Here is a 25315-nt window from a genome sequence, read left to right as displayed (position 1 = left end):
CTTGGTCACCAGAATTTAATGCGGGCTCAGACCGCCAGTCATTAGCTCACCACCTTTGGTGCCATGTCATAGCACCCCTATGTAGGGAGGGGGTGTTAGGGAAGGGGACACATGGAGTATAAGGGAGGTGGGCCGTCACTTGGCTTTGGGGGGGATCACCCAGGAAGCCCCAGACCCGTCTAATGTGATGAATTCGAGAGATCCTAACAATGCTTCAATGTCCCCACCAGGCTCACCTACTCCTGCATCTCCTCCTAGTTTAGATAAACTCTTAGTGGCAATACCTGAATTATCTTCAGCAGAGGGTCCCTCAGCCGATAGACAGCACACAGCCTACCCGCTCTTTTCAGGACTTAATATAAAGAGCCAGTCCAAGTTATTAAGTCTCACTATGCCAAAGCTCAAAGACTTTACAAGCTGATGTAATCTTCCTCCAGGAGACTCATGATAAGGAAGGGTCATTAAGGGACAGAACCCCCTCCTTTGTCCAACATGAATTTTATCCTTCCTCGAATGCGGCCATTAGGGGGGTAGCCATATTAGTAAGTAAAAAAGTGCATGGCAATGTTATAATGGTCCAAATGGACAATAGTGCTAGTTGGCTCTGGATGCACATCAGGATCTCTAATCAACTCTTTAATTTCATGAGCTTTTATGGCCCTATTGAAGACTCTCCCAAGATGTTACAGTCTCTTTATGATTTTGCAATGGCCTAATAAGGGTTTGTGGTGCTCATAGGGGGAATTAAATGTATTAATTGATGCAGCTATTGATTTCTCATGAGCTCAGAAAATGCAGCCAAAACCTAAATCAATTAGGGTCTGCCAGCTCCACCATGCAAAATATAATTTACAAGACTTGTTTACCTCTAAGGAGATCTTGGTACATGATGCAGTACTGCAAAAAAAATACAAAGAAAATGATCACATAGGGCCAATATGAATAGTATTAAAAAAAATAAAAGGCCCAGTTACTGGGAGATCTACATCTCACCCCCAGGAAATCCCAGCTATTTTCCTTGAACACTATAGGGAGCTTTATTCTGACCCCCATAATACTTCAACAGAGGAAAATGTTAGCTGGTTAAATGAGATTAACTGCCCTTCACTTTCTATGGAGCAAAGAGACTTTCTGCTCGTGGAGATTACATAAAATGAAGTTAATCGCGCAATGATATTATTATCATCGCCGAAAGCAAGCGGGCTCGACGGGGTCCCAATTGAGGTTTATAAAATGTTTCTGCCGCAGCCTAGCCCTTTTTTTAGATTATTATTTAATGGGATTCTTAAAGGTGAAACGGTCCCCGCTATTTTCACTAAAGCTACGGTAGTCAGCCTTCTCAAGAAAGGGAAACCAGAGGAGGAGGTCAATTATTATCGCCCAATAAGTTTACTGAACAACTATTAAGATCTTCTCAAAAATCCTGGCTAGTTGATTAGCATAGGTGACCCTATTTCTAATACATTGGGACCATAATGGTATAGTCCCAGGTAGACCTATAGCCACTAATACCCATTATCTACTTCAATCAATCGACTATTTTAATATGAATAAAATTAAAGCATTAGTTTTAATTTCAGACACTGAAAAAGCTTTTGACAGAGTTCAGTGGAATGTATTGTTTGCTATTTTGAATAAATTTGCGGTTCCAGCTGAATTCTGTCAAGCAGTGAGAAATGTATACTATGATGCCCAGGCGTCCATCATTATAAATGGGAATAAGGCCGGCAACATCTCTATTAGTCGGAGGACACGTGAAGGCTGCCCCCTCTCTTAAAACACTTTTTTCTCTAAGTATTGAACCGCTATATTATGTGATAAGGCAGGATCATGCCAGCTTACCCCCGGTCCCTGGTTCTGAAAAAAGTAAGTTATTTGCGGATGATATGGCTTTATACCTAACTGCCGAGGAAGATAATACCTTGCAAACTCTTACTTAAATAAGCGCATATATAGCTTTTGAGGGATATAAAATCGATCATGCAAAGTCAGAGGCCCGGCTCTTTAATTGCTCTTCGGATATATTAGCTTTTTCAATGCAAGGACATCAGTATCTAACATCTCAACCATAAGGTATTTAGGGATATTTGTCACCTCTTCCCTGGAGGACCTATTTTTTGCTCAATTTCATTCCTACACTTAATAAAATGCATAATCTGCTAGTACAATGGCAGGACCTTCCCCTAACCATTATGGGACAAGTGGCACTTATTAAAATGAATATACTCCCTCTTTTTTTATTTGTATTTTCTAATTTGATGGTCAAGGTCCCTCAGTCCTTCTTTGATCAGATCAACTCTGAAATAAGACACTTTAAATGGCAGGGGAAAAAAAACCTAGACTGAAAGCAGAAACATTACAACTAGATGTGGAAGATGGAGGCCTTGCGTTACCTAATTTTCAATTTTACTACCAAGCATCACTTATCAACTGGCTGAATTATAATGATTCAGAAGAGATGCATTCCTCAAATTTTTTTTGACTCTATTGCTCCAAGAATCTGAGATTGCCCTTTTCCATTTTTTGCGAATTCCCTAACTCCAGAAAAAAAATCACGATATAAAATTCCCAGGATTATATCTTCTCAGTTCCAAAAGGTCTGGGAGACCTTCATAATCCCCTGGTTACACCCTCCACTGAGATTAGCAGAATGCATCCCTCTGGGACTCTGGATGCCAGCTCAGACCTGTGGACAATGGGCAAAACTCGGGTTCTTTAAGTTACAATTTTCTTTTTCAATGAAAGTCTGCTAACCTGGCAGGAAATTAGAAAGTGGAACATTAGCATAAAGATGTATCTTTTCTTTAGTTTCTTTCAGATAAAGAAATTTTGTCTCAGGTTTAATAAATTCAGAAAGCTGCGAAGGCTCTTCCTTGAGTAACGCTCATTTTATACCGTGAATTAATGGAATTCGGAAGTGGTATAAATTGCTCAAGTCTACCCAGAACAAGAGAATGGTGTCAAACCACCTAGAAAGGATTTTGGAGTCGCCTCAATTTCCAACAATGCAAGGCTTTAAAAAAATGTGCGCTAAGGCAATAAGAGCGGCTGATTTAAGGAGAATGGTAATTTATAGTAAATGGAAGATTTATTATACTCTGGCCAAACTCCATAAAATGTATCCAGCAGTCGACCCTCAATGTTCTAGTTGTCAACATGCAAATGGGGATTGGCTACTTGTGGTATTTACATGCACCCATTTAATGAATTTTTAGAAAAGTGTTTTCTCAGATATTGGAGGAAGTCTGGCAGTGGGTCTTCCTTCCGAGGCTTTGCTGCCATTTTAGGGCGAGTGTATGTTCAAAATGAACTTTCTTGGGCTCAATGTCAATTTATTTTTATTACTACTTTGGTTGCAAGATCATTAATTCTTGCCAACTGGAAATCAGTAACTATAGCAACAACTTCCCAATTGATAATTAAAATGCAAAGAATTTTTTTTAGGCGGGAAACTATATACGCAAAAAAGGGTGAAATCAGTTGTTAAATTGAATAGAATAGTGAAGGAGTGGAATCATCAATTTTAGTGGGGGGTCAGAACATTTGACAAGGTAGATTTAGATCAAATGAATGTCAGTATTTTAGCTGTTTAAGATTAACTAGTAAGGATTTATGATCATGTTTATGTATCATTTAACTGTAAGAATTTTCAATCTTTATATGCACTTTATGTAAATACATGAAGAGTACATGGAAAGCATTATTATATACTACATTAAATATAAAAAAGTTTTTAAAAAAAATGTTTCAACCCAGTTGAAAATGTAGTTTACATTGCATGAAAGTTTTGAGGACACCGTTTCTAAACAAATGATCAAATGAACCTTCGGAAATTGCCGGGCCGTGGTACACATTTGAATTGATTGTAGCATGTGGGGGCGGAAAATATGTAATCCCCTTCGACACAGCCATGCTGTCCCAAACTGTAAGAGTTGTCTATACTGGCATGCTCAGATGTGCTTTGGGTGGTGTAGACCATTTCTCAACCAAATGATGTCCTACACATTCCTACATGATAACAGTTTCCTCTATGTGGGGGCCTATGTTTGCTTCCGTTTCTGATCTAGATCAATTCAATCACTGTTCTCAGTTGTGCAGCGTAAAAATATGCCTTGAGGTCAGATAGAGCCTTGTAGTCCATTTAAGAAGCTTCAGTGGAACTCTGGCTTTATTGCCTTTCCATATGAACCCGATATATGTTGGTGACTTTTACCTAGAGAGTAGGGCTCCCCCCTCATCAGAATGCATGAAAACAATAAAAAGACTCTGAAAAGAACATTAATTTTAACGCCTGCTAAGATAGGAGAGAAACAAAGACAACCATCTCTTCAAGACTCTGGGGCTCTCCACTAGGAGTCGGAGGTAATTGGCTGTGGTCTGATTTGATACTTTAGGTGGTATCTTGAACCCAAAATACATAATGTATTTTGAAAATCATACTGTTCTTATAAGTTGGGCACTCTAGTGTCAGGCGCTGTCAGATTTAGTATTTCGGACTTTCATATGTTAATTTTGTAAGCTTGTCAAATTTTGAAACAAATGAAATTGAGTGACCTGTGCCGTTAGAGTTGACTAGGAGCCAGTCTGGGATAAGAGGACATTATCGACAAAAAACATTAGCTTCTGTGTCTCCTGAGTATTCTGCGATTGCCTAATATGGCATGCAGGTGAGCTGATGCTTACTACTAGGATCAGGGATAAGAGGCATCCCTGTTTTGCTCCTTTATATCAGTTATGTCAATTCAACACGGTTGTCACCATAGGATTGAAGTAGCAAGCGATCACTATGTAAAAAAAAGGGTGCCACCCTCATTTCCCCAGGAGCATCCTAACCAACGGATATTCTACCTGGTGAAAAGCTTTTTGGCATCCAAGGACACTAGTATTACCAGAATGTCCTTTCTTTGGGCTTATTTTGCCCAAGTGGATGATTCTTCAAATATTGTCATGTACCTGCCTGTCCTTGACAAATCATGACTGGTCCAGGTGGACAAATCTGGGATGAGAATTTCCAGCCGAGGAATCAAGATGTTGGTGAAGTGTGTGACATTGATATTAAGAAGAGCTATGAGCCTACAAAACAAGCGAGGATGGATCATTGCCAGGGTTGAGAATAACTTTGATGCAACCTCACTCATCGAGGGTATCTCTTCTCCTCCTGAGCTACGTAGTCATAAAATGCTGTTAGATTTCAGAGCAAGAACAGACCAAAGTCTTATAAAAGATAGAAGTGTTACTGTCTGACGCAGTTGCTTTATTGGTTGTAAGATTACGGATGGCCAATTGCACCTCTCCTTCAGTAATGGCCGCCTCCAGAATCTCTGCTTGCTCACAAGAGAGTATAGACAAAAGTGCCTGCAATATATGGTGTTTCCAATATTCTGTGGGGTGTTCCTAAGCCGAATAAAAGTTTCAGAGAACTTTCTAAATTCTTCCAACTTAGTGCGTGGCTACAGACATTGGATAGCGGTCTTCTCATCACACATTCTTCAGGCCATTATGTCACCCGCATTCCAGGGAGTGTCCACTTCCTCCTAGCCCGTTTTATTAAAAATCACCTGTCTTCTCAGGTAGAAGTCCAACACAGTGGAGTCGCAGGGTCTGCTACAGTTCAGAGGTCCTGTCTTGTCATACTAGATCTACACCTCTGCAGATTTTCAGTCCAAGGCCGCTATTGGTGCCATTTTGAAGTTACGTTGTCATCCTGTGAGTGAAGGTCCCTTGGGTCCCTAGAGAGAGTTTACAGTCAGGGGATCTTGACTCTTGTTGGCCAGATCCTTGCATATGGGGGTCAGCTAAAGCACCTTCAGCTACTTAAACATATGAACTAGAGGCGCAGCCCCCCCCAAAAAACCTAGACTACGAGCAGAACAGACAGCAATGCAAGCCATTTGTTCGGTGACATGTTCGACCCCCTCCCACCCATAATGTTACAAGTTTTTTCATAAATAAGGGCAATGGTGGTTTGAGGTAGTATTGTTCAGCTGGTGTCACTTGATTAGCTCTATGAGGGGCTAAGCTAAGAGCAAAGCCGTAACTCCTGGTGGCGCATACTGTACTGTTTATATGTGATACACCAGACTTACGATAATGTACCTTTAAATAAGGCCAGAGTTCAACACAGTGGTCGTTAGCATTCTGTAAATTTAATTGATTGCAATCAGTGCTTAATTACTGTAGGTGGCTGCAGGTGGCACTCATTTGTTGAGGACTGAGACTTATCAGACATTGACTAAGAGCAAGATAGAAAGACTGAAAAGGGAAAAAGAAAGAAATATAGAAGAGAAACATAGGAAACAGTGACAGCGGGAAGAAACATGGAAGTAAAGGAACCTGCCAGAGCGAGATGAAGAGGCAGAGAAGAAAAGCCTTAATGTATAAATAACCCTACTTTTAGAATCTTATACTGCCTTCTTTCTTGGCTTATCACAGCCAATATCAGAGCGCGCACTGTCACAGTCTATGTCTTCTGTTTTGATTAAGTTTCTCATCCTTCATAACCAAACAGGAGAACTCTACAGACCATATCCAACAGCACTCTCTTATGTTACATGGTTGAAATTGTGTTGCTGCTTTTTAGGGCGTGCCTGGGCAGCGCATGAGCTGCTCTGAGAGGCTTGATGTATTGGAGTATGGACTTGAAGCTCTGCCCACTATCTGACCATATTTATCATTGGCTTGTGTCATTGTCCTTTGTAAATTCTGGCTTCTGATTCGTTAATAGACTCCTTAGTGCCGCCTTGTCTTCATTTGTAACCTCCCATGAGGACTGGCCTTTTTAGGTCGAGCAGACCTACATTCAATGCGTAAGCATTGATTGTGTATGCTTCAGACCTATTGTGATCCGTATTTGGGAATGTGGACAACAGTCAGACGCGCGCTTTTGCAGTCTCAGTTTTGACCGCGGGAGCGCGCGTCTGAGCCGCGCTTGCGCACACGAACTCACAGCCCCTGCTTTCGCTTCCCTCGCATGCATTATCGGCACGCACACACACAGACACAGCCAGCCCCCACCCCTCTGCATGCCCGCACACACATACACACGCTGCCGCCCCCCACCCCCCTGCACACACACAAACACGCACGCATACACACGCCGCCGCCCCACCCCCCCACACACACACACACACACACGGTGGTTGGGTGTCACGGGCAGCTGCCCTCTGCCAGGCTCACAATGAGCGAGCGGGAGGGACTTTGGCGATCCTTACCGGGGCTCTTCAGATGGCTGCGGCTGCGGCTGCTGCTCTCGCGGATGCTTGTTGTTTCTTCTTGCCCCGCCCCCTTTGCGCTCCAGGCCTCACTTTCGTCCAGGGCTCCCTTGTTTTTTTCTTGAAACATGACTAAAAAAGCTGCGTCAACGCATTCCCGATGGCTGCTCCTTGATGCAATACATCGTGAGATGTGTAATTGCAATACTTCACTCCGTCTTTTGCATGTGAACTTTTATCAAGAAAAGTGCCAGTTAAGAGCACAGTGCTGATCGGCTGTTTAGCCTAATCTAAGAGACTCTGATCCAATCAGAGCAGTCGACATGAACTCTGTCCAAATTGTACCAGTCTCTCCGCTGGTCGCTCTTCCATGCAGAAGGTTGTTAAAGCTATCCACTCTCCCCATGACTCCTACATTCTGGGAGATCATCCTTTGCTACTGTAGCGTTCCTCGTTTAGTTTTGAATTACAACATGCTCATGCTAACACTCCAAACTTTTCAGTATCATTCTCTACCGATACCCTGGGATTTGTAGCTCTGTAGTTTCACCCCTAGCGTGAAGTATCATAGGCGGGCCAGTGGCGCAATGGATAACGCGTCTGCCTACGGAGCAGAAGATTCCAGGTTCGACTCCTGGCTGGCTCGATTACGGACATAACTTTTTTCAACCAATAATATAAACATTACAATGATCTATAAACATTATAAGAAACTACATCACACCTGTTAGACCATGAAGTTCCGTCCTGTGTGATACTATAATAAACTGATCTGTAAACTTAGTTAAACAAACAGCTAGGCATTTGAATTAAATTACATACTAGGAATTTACCGCCAATATTTTTTATTTAAAAGTGGGCCATTCAGAGTTTCTCGAGAGGTCTGTTTTTAACTGTAAAACAGATAACTGTCGATTTGCCAAAAGGTCCACTATTTCACGGAACAACAAATGCTAGTGAATTTTTGAAAAAGCACCTTTACTAGCACGGTCTCGAAGGCACGAACCTTCATAATGGCTGTCACGGATGCAGTTGCTTGTGACATATTCCATTGAAACTGGGCAAAATGACATGGCATTTGAGATACTGGTGCATGGCCATGGTTCAAGAAAGATAAATAACACATTTATTGTGTCTGCGGAACAGTCGTTCTTTCCAGTTGAGATTTATAATGTTGTGCGCAAACAGTTGTATTTCCCGCCACACCGCACTGTGCACTTGCACTGCTGCAGCGGAAAAGAACTAGTTAAGTCGCGAGTTCTGAATGGCTGCCTGACCAAATCGAAAAGACTTTGATCCAATCAGAGCATGGGACAAAATATACAAAGTGACCCCTAATCCTTGCCCAAGAGAGCAGCAGAAGGATGTTAAAGTTGTTGTGACTTTCATTGCTCGTACCTTCTGTGTGTTCCTTCCTTAAGTGAGCCCTTTAATTACCTTAGTATTTGATTCAACTCCATGCTGGCTCGACACCGAAGAGTGCTCTTTTCATCCCTTTGTTAATAAATGCAAGTATTAATGACAACACGTAATTAGAACTGTGTGTGAAAAAGTAACTCAACTATACTTTGCCAAAATCGCGGCATTTTAATTAAAACATATAGAGGGGAAATGGGACAAAAATATCATTTTTATTTAATAGCGTAAAACAAAAGATGCATTCCCGGATGCTCTGTTTTAATTGTAAAGAAAAGGTTACAGTCGTCTTGACAAAGAACTCAGGGGCATATTACCAAGAAGTGCGTTAGTAAACGCACAACGCACATCCCCATATCGCCAGCTATCGCTGGATTTCATTGCCTTTTTAGCGCGCAATTATCAATGCGCATCACGTAGGCGAATTGAAATCCGGCAATAGTCGGCGATATGGCACATTAGCGCATGAAAACAAACGTTGTTTTCACTCGCTAATGTCTTCCTTCATAATATGGGGGTGGATTCAGCTTTATGATCCACTCCCCCATGTTATCAATGCCCTAACACCTGGTCAGAGCAGGCTTTGGGAGACCTGTGATAAACGAGTTTATCGCAGGTCTCCTTCTCCCAACGCCTGCCTAGGTAATAGGGTGTTCCCACCTCCAACCACATTTTACATGTGGTTGGACGTGTGAACGCCCACTTTGCATGTCATTAGCGATGTTAATCGCGGACATGCAAAGTGGGCTTGCGCCAGGCTTTAAAATGCCCTTGTTAATAGGGCTCTACCAGTATCGCCGCTTTCTCGGCACAATTCGCCGAAAATGCGGCGATACTTGCCCTTGGTAATATGCCCCTCATTTTTTATGGGAATAGCGCACTATTATAGTTGAACCAAATCTAACTGGCTCTTAAAGGAACACCAGGTGATCGGGGGTGGCGGGGAGAGAGCATGTGCTTTTCATTTTTAGGTCTCGCCTAAGCTATCCCTTTAGGGATGCTTGGCGAGATTAAAGAAAAGGCTCTGAAAAATGCACCCAAAGGCGGATTGCCAACAGTGCATGTGAGCCCGGCGCACACCTGTGAGCCTCAGCATCAGACTTCACAGGAATCCGCCCCCCGCCCCCCATGCAATGCAGAGAGCTTGTTTAAACGAGCGTCCCGTGACTTAACAAACTTTTTTTTTTTAACCGCTACAAAGTCAGCCTTTAACTTGCAATATTTCTCTTTTATTGTGTTCAACATTTTACAATCCTCACTTTTAACTTTAAAATGGTGCCCATCAGTGCTTAATTTGAGCAGGTGCTTTCCGGTGCTCAGCACCGGCACCCAATCTTCAGCACCGGTGCTTATAGCAAAAGTTAAAGACACACTCATTTGGAAGGCACTTGATTTTCCACAACATCGCGGTATGTTGAGCCACGCCGAGACTTGAACACGGTTCCACAGCACCAAAATCGTCAGCTTTAGCCATTAGGCCTAGTCCTCCCCAGAATAATAAGTGCCAGGGCTCTAGTCAGGAGGCAGTTTGCACCAGCATATTTCTCCTGTTAGCGCTGCCTTCTCAGGAGAGCCCCGGCACGTTTTATTTTACAAATTAACCACTGGTGCCCATACACCTATTATTAGCAGTTCGGTGGCTTCTAACATAGCCAAAGGTGCTGTTTCCTTATCCTCCTTTCCATGTGTGTAGGCAATTAAACACAAAAGGAAGGCAGCAACTTTTCTATTTGTTTACTTCTCTAACATTCATGGCACGCTTTAGCTTTTAAAATATCAATTCAAAGCGTAGCGTGCCGCAAATGCAAAAAGCAACAAAAAATGCTAATTTCAGACATGTAATAGGCTCTGAACTCATAACAATCACATGAACAAAATATAATTATTTTGATGAACTCTATATTGTGACGCTTAAGCAAGTCCTTTATTGGTTTGAACTGCTCGTAATAGTACTTCCGGGCTTGATTCGTGACTTATGCCGTGCTCCCCAGTGATGCAGCATGCCCTGCTAGAGCAGCAGACCCGGAGCACCCGAGGTCCGGGCCAGAGCACCCACTGCCATGAAGAAGAGCCACTCCAAATCAGCGACCCTGACCAGGCTCTTCTGGAAGCAGGCCACTGGCAAACTCTTTACCCCAAATCCACCCTGGATCTTACCACAGACTTCCAACAAAGTAGACAGAAATTTCTACAGTCAGTATATCATTTATTGTAAATTCCGCTGTTGCAGTAACAAACCATTCTTACTTTTTAAATAACATATGCTCCAGTTTGCGTTTCAACCCTTGTGGAATTTTCTGTGGTCTCCTTTGGCGGGCTTTGGTCTTAAATGATTTTCTTTTACTTAATTGTGTTTGTTGGCCTCGGTCGTCTCCGAGCTCTCAATGTTTCTAGGTCTATGCCCAAGCAGTTAGTTAATTTCCGGTATTTGTAGTCCCACTTTCATAATTAGAAATAGAGAACAAGTCCACAAATGCAAACAAAAACTCAAATTTGATGACCTGCTTTGGGAAGTCGACACTCTTAAAGGTATCTTACCCTAAACTGTACTGTCAACAAGGGGGGTTCCCGAATGGCTCCTCCTTTCATGATCTCCAGGCCTAGTGTGACCTGGGCCACCACAGCATCACTCAGGGCCAGCAAAGGATCACTCAATGCCACCAAGGCATCAGTCAGTACCACCACAGCATCACTCATCAACACCACAGCATCACTCAGCACCACCACAGCATCACTCAGCACCACCACAGCATCAATCAGCACCACCACATCATCACTCAGCACCACCACTGCATCACTCAGGGCCACCGCAGGATCACTCACCTTCACCACAGCATCAGTCAGCACCACCACTGCATTACTCAGGAACACCACAGCATCACTCAGTACCACCACAAAATCACTATGCTCTACCACAGCATTACTCAGCGCCACCACAGCATCACTCAACACCACCACAACACATCACTCAGCGCCACCACAGCATCACTTAGGACTACCACAGCATCACTCAGCACCACCACAGCATCATTCAGCACCACCACATCATCTCTCAGCACCACCACGGCATCACTCAGGGCCACCGCAGGATCACTCACCTTCCCCACAGCATCACTCAGCGCCACCACAGAATCACTCAGCACCACCACAGAATCACTCAGCACCACCACAACATCACTCAGTGCCACCACAGCATCACTCAGCATCAATACAGCATCACTCAGAAACACCACAGCATCACTCAGTACCACCCCAACATCACTATGCGTTACCACAGCATCACTCAACACCACCACAGTAACACTCAGCACCACAACAGCATCACTCAGGGCCAGTACAGCATCACTCAACACCACCACAGCATAACTCAGCGCCAGCACAGCATCACTTAACGATAACACAGCATCACTCAGGGCTTCTTATACTTTTTAATTACAACTTCTCAGCATGCTGCACAGCAGCCACACATCTCTACAGCACAGCTTAGAAACATTGCCAAAGTCAATAGCTCTACCTAAATACTTATAAGGCCAACCAATGCATAGTCAATAGGTCTCACCTTTGGGATATTATAAATGTTTAGTTATCCAGCACAATATCCTAGATTAGACAACATCAAGTGTTGCATGGCTATTCACTTATAACGTACCAAAAGCCAGACCTATTGGCTACGGCAATGCAAACATAATTACACGCCACATAATTATACTCTACTGAATACAACATACACTCCAGACAATACCACTCAGTTCCACATAATTATATGCTACATATTTCCACTGCGCTCAATGCAACATACACTCCAAATACCACTCAGTGCCAAGTAATTATATGCTACATAATTACAACGCACTCAATGCAGCATACACTCCAAACAGTACCACTCAGTGCCACATAATTGCACGCCACACAATTACACTCTACTGAATACAACATACACTCCACACAATACCACTCAGTGCCACATAATTATATGCTACATAATTACACTGCGCTCAACGCAACATACACTCCAAATACCACTCAGTGCCACATAATTACACTGTGCTCAACGCAACATACACTCCAAATACCACTCAGTGCCACATAATTACACGCCACATAATTACACTACCCTCAATGCAACATACACTCCAAATACCACTCAGTGCCACTTAGTTACACGCCACATAATCACACTCTATCTATCTATCGCATCACCACAGCATCACTCAGCACCACCACAGCATCACTCAGGGGCACCACAACATCACTATGCGCTACCACAGTATCTCTGAACGCCACAGCATCACTCGTCGGCACCACAACATTACTCAGCGCCACCACAGCATCAATATGTGCAACCATTCAACAACAACTGGTTGAAATATGTTCTTTCAATGTTTCAAGCTTTATTACAAATGTCACAAAAAGAAGTTAATATTTCACTTCTGTTCTTGGATTTTCGTCACAATAAAATACACTGAACATAATCTTCACAAAAGTTATTTACAACAGTTTAAGCTATTGCCATTATAAATTACAATAACTTTTATTTAAGTAATAATTATTAATTTTTTTTAAAGCAATTGTTATTTGTAATATCAATACATCTAAGTCACGTAAATACAACACATATTGCATTACAAATGCTATAGGTGTCACATTTGTGAAAGTTAAAAGTATTGGCATTGTAAATGACAAAGCTATTAATTTAGCTATTTTCAAAACCAACACATAAATAACAAATTTGTCATTTACAATACCAATAGCTCAAACTTTCCTAATGCGAGACCTATTGCATTGCAAATGCTTGTTACTTCTGTTGTTACACCATATATCTTATTTAGTCTGTAAGCACTATTTTCTTTAATGAGTTTCTCCTACTGTAGGCACGACATGCTTTCATGCAACATTCAGCGTGTCATGAATGCTTTCACTTTCCAAGCAGCCCAGGACTATGGCGCCCGCTTCTTTGACGTGTAATAGTTCTCATATTTACAAGAGTTTTAGGTATTGGCATTGTAAATGACAATGCCTTTTATTTATGTGTTAATTATCAAAAAAGATAAATAAAAGGCATTGTCATTTACAATGCTAATTAACCCCTTGCGTGCTGGCTGAATTTTCGTGCTGTGCAGGCGAAATGAAGAGTGGGCGGGGTTCGGACGGCGCCCGGCCGTCCTCTGCATACGCCCACCGTGACGTGTGACGGCCCGGGGGACGTCCGAAGCACGCAAGGGGTTAAACTCTCGTAAATGTGATGCATTGCAGATGCCTGTTAAACAAGGTGCTTTGACATAAGGAGTTGGTATTATTTACTCCAACGGTTTGCGATCCATTGTCACCAGTGCCTCTTCAGAAACCTATAGGGACGGGGCAAAGGCGATTGCAACGGTGCACAAGAATCATAATAGTTAGTTCTTATTGGATGTGTTAAAGGCAGCGTCCAGCTCATCCGCCTCTATGTGCTAAAAGCATTTATTTATTTGATTTATTAATATTATTTTTTGTATGAATTTCATCAGGTGATAGGGCACCCAGAATCATCGCATCAAATTTATCAGCAAGACCCCATTTCACGAAGGAAATTGCAAATCTGGCTCTTCAAGGTTCAACAATGCTATTTACTGACTGTGGAATTCTGGGCGGGGTTAGGTTTTGTGGCACTCCTTTCATGTAGCAAGGGCTTGGCCCACCCACTCCTCGCTCCTTGCTTAGAATATTCTACTGCGTTATTTTACGAAGTTGTGACACTTAACTGCGACGTAGTAAATGCATTTTTGACTGCTATACAACCTTTTGTGGATACTTTTCAGGTATGAATGCTTCAGTTTTGTGCATTGCTAGAAGGAAAGTAGGCTGCTTCCAGGCCTGAATATCTGATGTTTATCCAGCTCTGGCGGACCGGCAAGACATGATGATTATGCGTCATGACAATGACTAGACAGAGAAAAAGAATGAGACATACCTCCTAAAGCTATAACGGTCCTGACATATTGAGGCGAATTGTTACTGTGCAAAGATACCATATCCGGGTCAGGTCTTAAACAAGAGAAACTGGAGAAACTGACAAAACCAGTTTATTTTACTAATTTGCCAAGGATGTTTGGGTTTTACTTTGTAAAGTCCCAGTGCAAGGTATGTGGTTTAATGTCAGATTTCAGATTCCGATGTAAGGCGTTGTTTAGAGAATGTTACACACACACACACACACACACACACTTCCACACACACACACTTCCACACACACACACTTCCACACACACACTTACACACACACACACACACACCACATTCCACACACACACCACATTCCACACACCACATTCCACAAACCAAATTCCACACACCACATTCCACCCACATTCCACACACATTCCACACACCACATTCCACATTGCACACACATTCCACACACATTCCACATTCCACCCACATTCCACATACCACATTCCACACACATTCCACATTCCACACACCACATTCCACATTCCCCACACCACATTCCACATTCCACACACCACATTTCACACACCACATTCCACACACCACATTCCACACACAACATTCCACACAGCACATTCTACACACATTCCACACTCCACATTCCACACAAATTCCGCACACCACATTCCACACACATTCCACACACCACATTCCACACACATTCCACACACCACATTCCAAACACATTCCACACACATTCCACTCACACATTCCACACACATTCCACACACACATTCCACACAACACATTCCACACACATTCCACACACATTCCACATTCCACACACATTCCACACACATTCCACATACCACATTCCACACACATTCCACACACCACATTCCACACACATTCCACACACACCACATTCCACACACCACATTCCACACACCACATTCCACACATTTCACACATTCCACACACCACATTCCACACACAACATTCCACACACATTCCACACACCACATTCCACACACACCACATTCCACAAACTTTCCACACACCACATTCCACACCACATTCCACACACCACATTCCACACACCACATTCCACACACATTCCACATTCCACACACCACATTCTACACACATTCCACACACCACATTCCACACACATTCCACACACACCACATTCCACACACCACATTCCACACACCACATTCCACACACACCACATTCCACACACACACCACATTCCACACACATTCCACACACATTCCACACACCACATTCCACACAACACATTCCACACACATTCCACACACATTCCACACACCACATTCCACACACATCCCACACACATCCCACACACCACATTTCACACACATTTCACGCACATTCCACGCACATTCCACACACATTCCATGCACATTCCACACACATTCCACACACATTCCACACACATTCCTTACACATTCCACACACATTCCACACACATTTCACGCACATTCCATGCACATTCCACACACATTCCATGCACATTCCACACACATTCCACGCACATTCCATGCACATTCCACACTCCACACACCACATTCTACACACATTCCACACACCACATTCCACAAACATTCCACACACACACCACATTCCACACACCACATTCCACACACCACATTCCACACACACCACATTCCACACACACCACATTCCGCACACATTCCACACACATTCCACACACCACATTCCACACACATTCCACACACCACATTCCACACACACCACATTCCACACACATCCCACACACATTCCACACACCACATTCCACACACATTCCACACACATTCCACGCACATTCCACGCACATTCCACGCACATTCTATACACATTCCACATTCCACACACATTCCACACACATTCCACATACCACATTCCACACACATTCCACACACCACATTCCACACACATTCCACACACACCACACACACCACATTCCACACACCACATTCCACACATTTCACACATTCCACACACCACATTCGGCACACAACATTCCACACACATTCCACACACCACATTCCACACACACCACATTCCACAAACTTTCCACACACCACATTCCACACACCACATTCCACACACCACATTCCACACACATTCCACATTCCACACACCACATTCTACACACATTCCACACACCACATTCCACACACATTCCACACACACCACATTCCACATACCACATTCCACACACCACATTCCACACACCACATTCCACACACACCACATTCCACACACACACCACATTCCACACACATTCCACACACATTCCACACCCCACATTCTACACAACACATTCCACACACATTCCACACACATTCCACACACACCACATTCCACACACATCCCACACACATTCCACACACCACATTCCACACACATTTCACGCACATTCCACGCACATTCCACGCACATTCCACACACATTCCATGCACATTCCACACACATTCCACACACATTCCACACACATTCCTTACACATTCCACACACATTCCACACACATTTCACGCACATTTCACGCACATTCCACACACATTCCATGCACATTCCATACACATTCCACGCACATTCCATGCACATTCCACACTCCACACACCACATTCTACACACATTCTACACACATTCCACACACCACATTCCACAAACATTCCACACACACACCACATTCCACACACCACATTCCACACACCACATTCCACACACACCACATTCCACACACACCACATTCCACACACATTCCACACACATTCCACACACCACATTCCACACACATTCCACACACCACATTCCACACACACCACATTCCACACACATCCCACACACATTCCACACACCACATTCCACACACATTCCACGCACATTCCACGCACATTCCACGCACATTCTATACACATTCCACGCACATTCCACACACATTCCACACACATTCCACGCACATTCCACACACATTCCACACACATTCCTTACACATTCCACACACATTTCACGCACATTCCACGCACATTCCACACACATTCCATGCACATTCCACATACATACCATGCACATTCCACGCACATTCCACACACATTCCACACACATTCCACAAACATTCCACACACACACACCACATTCCACACAAAACATTCCACACACCACATTCCACACACACCACATTCCACAAACACCACATTCCACACACATTCCACACACATTCCACACACCACATTCCACACACATTCCACACACCACATTCCACACACACCACATTCCACACACATTCCACACACCACATTCCACACACATTCCACACACATTCCACGCACATTCCACGCACAATCAATGCACATTCCACACACATTCCATGCACATTCCACACACAATCAATGCACATTCCACACACATTCCACGCACATTCCACACACATTTCACGCACATTCCATGCACATTCCACACACATTCCATGCACATTCCACACACATTCCACGTACATTCCATGCACATTTCACACGCCATCACCACATTCTACACACATTCCACACACATTCCACGCACATTCCACGCACATTCCACGCACATTCCACGCACAATCAATGCACATTCCACACACATTCCACGCACATTCCACACACATCCCACACACATTCCACACACATTCCTTACACATTCCACACACATTTCACGCACATTCCATGCACATTCCACACACATTCCATGCACATTCCACACACATTCCACGCACATTCCATGCACATTCCACACGCCATCACCACATTCTACACACATTCCACATACCACATTCCACAAACATTCCACACACACACACCACATTCCACACACCACATTCCACAAACCACATTCCACACACACCACATTCCACACACATACCACATTCCACACACATTCCACACACCACATTCCACACACACCACATTCCACACACATCACACACACATCCCACACACATTCCACACACCACATTCCACACACATTCCACGCACATTTCACGCACATTCCACACACATTCCACGCACATTCCACGCACATTCCACACACACATTCCACACACATTCCTTACACATTCCACACACATTCCACACACATTCCACACACATTCCACGCACATCCCAAGCACATTCCACACACATTCCACATTCCATACACCACATTCCACACACATTCCACACACCATATTCCACACACCACATTCCACACACATTCCACACACCACATTCCACACACATTCCACACCACATTCCACACACATTCCACACACCACAAATTCCACACGCACACACTCCACATTCCACACACACTCGACATTCCACACATTCCACATTCCACACACACAACATTCCACACACCACATTCCACACACATTCCACACACCACATTCCACACGCATTCCACACACATTCCACACACCACATTCCACACACTACATTCCACACACATTCCACACACCACATTCCACACACCACATTCCACACACAACATTCCACACACATTCCACACACCATATTCCACACACACCACATCCCACACACATTCCACACACCACATTCCACACACCAAATTCCACACACATTCCACACACCACGTTCCACACACATTCCACGCACCACATTCCACACACACCACATTCCACACACCACATTCCACACACCACATTCCACACACACCACATTCCACACACAACATTCCACACACATTCCACACACACCACATTCCACACACATTCCTTACACATTCCACACACCACATTCCACACACATTTCACACATCACATTCCACACACCACATTTCACACACATTCCACACACCACATTCCACACACACCACATTTATTTATTTATTTATTTATTTATGTTTCTTGTTAAGCGCAGGAATTCAATCTCCAAGGAGATATCTCCGCGCTGTGTTGTTCTGAAGATAGAGAATGACAGCAAGTTTGTATGACATATCAAAGGATTAATTAGACAGGGAACAGGTACGTCTTCAAGTGTTTTCTAAAAGTGAGAAGATTGGAATTTTGTCTTAGGAAGGGGGGTAAGGAATTCCATAAGGTAGGACCTCTAAATGCAAGGGCCCGGCCTCCTTGTCTTTCTCTTTTGATCCTAGGGATCTGTAGCAAAGCTTGATTTCCAGATCTTAGAGTTCTTCCAGGCTGATAAAATTGGAAGATTTCTGTCAGATACCTGGGGCCAGTGCCGTATAAGCACTTGTGGATGGTACAACAGATCTTAAATTGTACTCTCTGACGTATAGGGAGCCAGTGTAGTTTATTCAGTAAAGGGTGTGATGGGGATCTAGCAGGGACATTGAGGATCAATCTGGCAGCAGTATTTTGGACAACCTGTAATCTCTTCAGCTGTTCTATATTAGCGGATATAAGCAATCTGTTGCAGTAGTCAAGCCTACTCATAACTAAAGTTTGTACTAGTGTTCTCCGATGATGGTCAGCTAAGTAAGGGAAAACCCTTCTGAGTAGGCCAATGACTCTCATGCAGGTTCCCGTAACCTGTGTGGCATGATCTTTTAGTACCAGGGATTGGTCTAATTTAACGCCCAGATTTTTCACACTTTCCTTGGGGCAAGGAGCTGTACCTAATTCCGGCGGCCACCACTCAGGCGACCAAAGGAGGGGGGCATTTCCAAAGAGCATGACCTCCGTCTTGCCCACATTGCACTGTAGGCAATTGGAGGCCATCCATCCAGCTATAGCTCTCATTCCAGCAGCAAAGGAATTCCTTACCGCAGAAGTCATGTTTTGGAATGGAAATAACAGCTGGGTGTCGTCTGCATAGGATATTGGTATGAACCCAAATTTCCTTGCGACCTTCGCCAGGGGGGCCACATACACATTAAATAATGTGGGGCTTAGGCATGAGCCCTGTGGAACCCCCTTCGTGAGCTCCCTTGAGCTGGAATAGTGGGAGCCCAGGCGAACATTTTGTGATCTATTGGAAATGAAGCTTTTCAGCCAAGATAGAGCGGTTCCCTCCACTCCTATTCCCTCCAGACGGTTGATCAGGGTGTTATGAGACACCGTGTCGAAGGCAGCGGACAAATCTAATAGCACACACATTCCACACACCACATTCCACACACATTCCACACACATTCCACACACCACATTCCAATCACATTCCACACACCACATTCCACGCACATTCCACACACCACATTCCACACACATTCCACACACCACACCACACACACCACATTCCACACACATTCCACACACATTCCACACACCACACACCACATTCCACACACATTCCACACACATTCCACACACCACATTCCACACACATTCCACACACATTCCACACACCACATTCCACACACATTCCACACACATTCCACACACCACATTCCACACACCACATTCAACACACATTCCACACACCACATTCCACACACATTCCACACACACCACATTCCACACACACCACATTCCACACACCACATTCCACACACCACATTCCACACACCACATTCCACACACACCACATTCCACACACCACATTCCACGCACATTCCACGCACATTCCACACACATTCCATGCACATTCCACACACCTTCCACGCACATTCCACGCACATTCCACACACATTCCACACACATTCCACACACATTCCACACACATTTCACGCACATTCCATGCACATTCCACACACATTCCATGCACATTCCACACACAATCCATGCACATTCCATGCACATTCCACACTCCACACACCACATTCTACACACATTCCACACACCACATTCCACAAACATTCCACACACACACCACATTCCACACACCACATTCAACACACCACATTCCCCACACACCACATTCCACACACACCACATTCCACACACATTCCACACACATTCCACACACCACATTCCACACACATTCCACACACCACATTCCACACACACCACATTCCACACACATCCCACACACATTCCACACACCACATTCCACACACATTCCACGCACATTCCATACACATTCCACACACATTCCACACACCACATTCCACACACACCACATTCCACACACATTCCACACACGTCCCACACACATTCCACACACATTCCACACACATTTCACGCACATTCCACGCACATTCCACACACATTCCACACACATTCCATGCACATTCCACACACATTCCACACACATTCCACACACATTCCTTACACATTCCACACACATTCCACACACATTTCACGCACATTTCACGCACATTCCACACACATTCCATGCACATTCCATACACATTCCACGCACATTCCATGCACATTCCACACTCCACACACCACATTCTACACACATTCTACACACATTCCACACACCACATTCCACAAACATTCCACACACACACCACATTCCACACACCACATTCCACACACCACATTCCACACACACCACATTCCACACACACCACATTCCACACACATTCCACACACATTCCACACACCACATTCCACACACATTCCACACACCACATTCCACACACACCACATTCCACACACATCCCACACACATTCCACACACCACATTCCACACACATTCCACGCACATTCTATACACATTCCACGCACATTCCACACACATTCCACACACATTCCACGCACATTCCACACACATTCCACACACATTCCTTACACATTCCACACACATTTCACGCACATTCCACGCACATTCCACACACATTCCATGCACATTCCACATACATACCATGCACATTCCACGCACATTCCACACACATTCCACACACATTCCACAAACATTCCACACACACACACCACATTCCACACAAAACATTCCACACACCACATTCCACACACACCACATTCCACAAACACCACATTCCACACACATTCCACACACATTCCACACACCACATTCCACACACATTCCACACACCACATTCCACACACACCACATTCCACACACATTCCACACACCACATTCCACACACATTCCACACACATTCCACGCACATTCCACGCACAATCAATGCACATTCCACACACATTCCATGCACATTCCACACACAATCAATGCACATTCCACACACATTCCACGCACATTCCACACACATTTCACGCACATTCCATGCACATTCCACACACATTCCATGCACATTCCACACACATTCCACGTACATTCCATGCACATTCCACACGCCATCACCACATTCTACACACATTCCACACACATTCCACGCACATTCCACGCACATTCCACGCACATTCCACGCACAATCAATGCACATTCCACACACATTCCACGCACATTCCACACACATCCCACACACATTCCACACACATTCCACACACATTTCACGCACATTCCATGCACATTCCACACACATTCCATGCACATTCCACACACATTCCACGCACATTCCATGCACATTCCACACGCCATCACCACATTCTACACACATTCCACATACCACATTCCACAAACATTCCACACACACACACCACATTCCACACACCACATTCCACAAACCACATTCCACACACACCACATTCCACACACATACCACATTCCACACACATTCCACACACCACATTCCACACACACCACATTCCACACACATCACACACACATCCCACACACATTCCACACACCACATTCCACACACATTCCACGCACATTTCACGCACATTCCACACACATTCCACGCACATTCCACACACATTCCACGCACATTCCACGCACATTCCACACACACATTCCACACACATTCCTTACACATTCCACACACATTCCACACACATTCCACACACATTCCACGCACATCCCAAGCACATTCCACACACATTCCACATTCCACACACCACATTCCACACACATTCCACACACCATATTCCACACACCACATTCCACACACATTCCACACACCACATTCCACACACATTCCACACCACATTCCACACACATTCCACACACCACAAATTCCACACGCACACACTCCACATTCCACACACACTCGACATTCCACACATTCCACATTCCACACACACAACATTCCACACACCACATTCCACACACATTCCACACACCACATTCCACACGCATTCCACACACATTCCACACACCACATTCCACACACTACATTCCACACACATTCCACACACCACATTCCACACACCACATTCCACACACAACATTCCACACACATTCCACACACCATATTCCACACACACCACATCCCACACACATTCCACACACCACATTCCACACACCAAATTCCACACACATTCCACACACCACGTTCCACACACATTCCACGCACCACATTCCACACACACCACATTCCACACACCACATTCCACACACCACATTCCACACACACCACATTCCACACACAACATTCCACACACATTCCACACACACCACATTCCACACACATTCCTTACACATTCCACACACCACATTCCACACACATTTCACACATCACATTCCACACACCACATTTCACACACATTCCACACACCACATTCCACACACACCACATTTATTTATTTATTTATTTATTTATGTTTCTTGTTAAGCGCAGGAATTCAATCTCCAAGGAGATATCTCCGCGCTGTGTTGTTCTGAAGATAGAGAATGACAGCAAGTTTGTATGACATATCAAAGGATTAATTAGACAGGGAACAGGTACGTCTTCAAGTGTTTTCTAAAAGTGAGAAGATTGGAATTTTGTCTTAGGAAGGGGGGTAAGGAATTCCATAAGGTAGGACCTCTAAATGCAAGGGCCCGGCCTCCTTGTCTTTCTCTTTTGATCCTAGGGATCTGTAGCAAAGCTTGATTTCCAGATCTTAGAGTTCTTCCAGGCTGATAAAATTGGAAGATTTCTGTCAGATACCTGGGGCCAGTGCCGTATAAGCACTTGTGGATGGTACAACAGATCTTAAATTGTACTCTCTGACGTATAGGGAGCCAGTGTAGTTTATTCAGTAAAGGGTGTGATGGGGATCTAGCAGGGACATTGAGGATCAATCTGGCAGCAGTATTTTGGACAACCTGTAATCTCTTCAGCTGTTCTATATTAGCGGATATAAGCAATCTGTTGCAGTAGTCAAGCCTACTCATAACTAAAGTTTGTACTAGTGTTCTCCGATGATGGTCAGCTAAGTAAGGGAAAACCCTTCTGAGTAGGCCAATGACTCTCATGCAGGTTCCCGTAACCTGTGTGGCATGATCTTTTAGTACCAGGGATTGGTCTAATTTAACGCCCAGATTTTTCACACTTTCCTTGGGGCAAGGAGCTGTACCTAATTCCGGCGGCCACCACTCAGGCGACCAAAGGAGGGGGGCATTTCCAAAGAGCATGACCTCCGTCTTGCCCACATTGCACTGTAGGCAATTGGAGGCCATCCATCCAGCTATAGCTCTCATTCCAGCAGCAAAGGAATTCCTTACCGCAGAAGTCATGTTTTGGAATGGAAATAACAGCTGGGTGTCGTCTGCATAGGATATTGGTATGAACCCAAATTTCCTTGCGACCTTCGCCAGGGGGGCCACATACACATTAAATAATGTGGGGCTTAGGCATGAGCCCTGTGGAACCCCCTTCGTGAGCTCCCTTGAGCTGGAATAGTGGGAGCCCAGGCGAACATTTTGTGATCTATTGGAAATGAAGCTTTTCAGCCAAGATAGAGCGGTTCCCTCCACTCCTATTCCCTCCAGACGGTTGAT

The 25315-nt window shown here is 44.3% G+C and overlaps 1 non-coding gene across 1 annotated transcript; it reads left to right on the top strand.

The window, feature by feature from the left end:
* The first annotated feature begins 7784 nt into the window (after positions 1-7784).
* Positions 7785-7857, top strand: TRNAR-ACG (transfer RNA arginine (anticodon ACG)). The gene has a single exon. It is a non-coding gene; the product is annotated as a tRNA-Arg (tRNA).
* The last annotated feature ends 17458 nt before the right edge of the window (positions 7858-25315 follow it).

The sequence above is a fragment of the Lissotriton helveticus genome, chromosome 7, assembly GCF_964261635.1.
Source record: "Lissotriton helveticus chromosome 7, aLisHel1.1, whole genome shotgun sequence".
In the NCBI taxonomy this organism is placed as follows: Eukaryota; Metazoa; Chordata; class Amphibia; order Caudata; family Salamandridae; genus Lissotriton; species Lissotriton helveticus.
This window is presented reverse-complemented; position numbering and strand designations above follow the sequence as displayed.